The following is a 2,747-nucleotide window of genomic DNA, read 5'->3' as shown; positions in this document are numbered from 1 at the left end:
CATTCCAACACCCCCAACCAAACACCTCCTTAATTTGTGTTGTGATATGTTGGGTCTTTTAATTAATTGGTTGGTCTTATGCTATAAGACCGTCTTATTAAACAATTTGTGGTTGACAAATTACTTTAAATCGTTGACAATTTTAGAAAAAGTAGCTGAAATTTGAAAAGGTACCTAAAACTTAAGAAGTTAGCTGATAAGGTAGCTGAAAATTAAAAGCTGAAAAGGTAGCAGAGTATACAAATAATGTTTGGCAAACCAGCATATAAAGTAGCTTATTTTTAGCAAAACCACATAAAAGGATATAGTAGTGATATCTTTAATACCGCACTCCTTCAACATAAGTTGCACCCTTGATTTCGAATTTCAAGTTCTTCAATGGAGTTATTCTTTCTCCGACTGCTAGATGGAGAAGACATGGGAAAAGGAGAGAGAGAAAATGGTAAGAGGGAATAATGTAGTTGTGATGAAAAAGGAAAAGTAAGAGGAAAAATGGAGGGATCGGATATAATAATTGAAACAATTAGTCTCCCTTGTGACATGCACTATCTATCACAAGGGAGAGATGGGTCGGTTCCATACCATATTGGTTAATGTGGGTAAAAGTTGACCCATTTTTAAATTAATTAGTCTAAAGTTGATTTGACAATACATAATAAACAAATAATAAAAAAAAAAAGATGGGAGCTTTCCCAACGACTAAAGTCCTCTTTTTTCTCTTTTGATCAGTAATCACAATCATCTCCACTCTCATCTAATTTTCAAAATCAAAATTAATTCCCCTATCTATAAACACCATCTTCATCTCCATCAAGATCTTCATCAAAAAAGTTGGTAACATTTCCACATCATAATCTTCATCTTCTACCTTCTGGGTAAAAAAAATGCTATAAAACACATCCAAAGAAGTTTGGAAAAAACCAATAGAAGGTAAAAAGTTGATTATTGTATTGAGTTTTTTTTTTAATTGTGCAAAAAGTTTAAATACCTATGTCATTTTTTACTCAAAGTTGATAAAGTTTGAATCTTGTGTTTTGATTTGTAGATCTAGGGCGGTTGATAAAAAAATGAGGATTGTAATCACTTGTAAAAAAAATTCACATTGGTTTAATTATTAATTTTTTTGGTGTACAAATTTTTTATTTTATTTGTAAAAAATTCTTAGTTTCAAGATCCGAATTTTATTTGTAAAAAATCTTAGCAATTTTTTTGGTTAGTAGTACATTTTTTTGCGGTGTAATACTAATGTATTTTTCTTGTCATGTAGTAGCGCTTAACGCCGTCATCAGCTGCTGGCACAAAAAAGAAGAGCAAGAGACGCATATGCGCGGAAGAGGTATGACTCTAGTTTGGAATATATTTTTGCCATAACCTGAGAAAAATATAACCACCTTAGTGGTGATAATGTGACCATATTTGTTGAGAAATGTACCTACGTTTGAGTGTGTTGCTATTTATATTTATGCTTGTTTGGGTTTAAAATAAATATTAACACGTTAACATAAATGACTAAACATGGTGACATGCGTGTGTTGAAAATGTGACCAACTTAGCTGAAAAATGTACCTATGTTTAAGTATGTTGCTCATTATATAAATGTTTATTAGGGTTTTAAACGAATCCTAACATGCTAATATAAATGACTAAACATGGTGACATATGTGTTAGTGTTGAACATGTGACAACCTTAGTTGAGAAATGTATATATGTTTGAGTGTGTTGTAATTTATATTTATATTTATTTGGGTTTAAAATGAATCTTAACATATTAATATAAATGACTCAAGATGGTGACAGATGTGTTAGTTTTGAAAATGTAACCGACTTAGTTGATAAATGTATCTATCTATGTTTGTGTGTCTTCCTCAATATATAAATGTTTGTTTCAGTTGAAAATTAATCTTAACATGATAACATAAATGAGTAAACATAGTGACATGTGTGTTATTGTTGAATATGTGACCACCTTAGTTGAAAAAATGTACCTACTGATAACATATGTAACCATTACACTATATGTTTGTTTAGATTTGAATGAATGTTATAGTGATAACATCTAAGAATAAACATGGGGACATATGGTTTATGTTAAAAATGTGATCAACTTAGTCTCGAAATATAACCCTGTTTTAAGTATTGTCATATTAGTTAGAATGTGTGAATGAATATAATAATGATAACATTTATGAATAAACATGGTGATATACGAGTTGTGTTAAAAATGTTATCACCTTAGTCTCGAAATGTAGCCATGTTTTTAAATGTTGTCACACTAGTTAGAATGTGAATGAATGTTATAACGACAACATCTACGAATAAACATGGTGACATATGATTTGTGTTAAACATGTTACCACCTTAATATCAAATGTAACCATGTTTGGAATGTTGTCATGTTAGTTAAAATGTGTGAATGGATATTATAATGACAATATCTATGGATAAACATGGTGACATATGAAAATGTTACCATCTTTGTGTCGAAATGTGACCCTGTTTGAAATGTTATCATGTTAGCTAGAATGTGTGAATGAATATTATAATGAGAACATTTATGAATACAAATGGTGACATATGAAAATGTTACCATCTTTGTCTTGAAATGTTACCTTGTATGAAATGTTGTTGTATTAGTTAGAATGTGTGAATGAATATTATGAATGTAACATCTATGAACAAAGATGGCGTCAAATGAAAATGGTGCCACCTAAGTCTCGAAATATAAACATATTTTAAATGTTACCATA

Source organism: Silene latifolia, chromosome 3, assembly GCF_048544455.1.
Source record: "Silene latifolia isolate original U9 population chromosome 3, ASM4854445v1, whole genome shotgun sequence".
Classification (NCBI taxonomy): Eukaryota; Viridiplantae; Streptophyta; class Magnoliopsida; order Caryophyllales; family Caryophyllaceae; genus Silene; species Silene latifolia.
Note: the sequence above shows the minus strand (reverse complement) of the source record.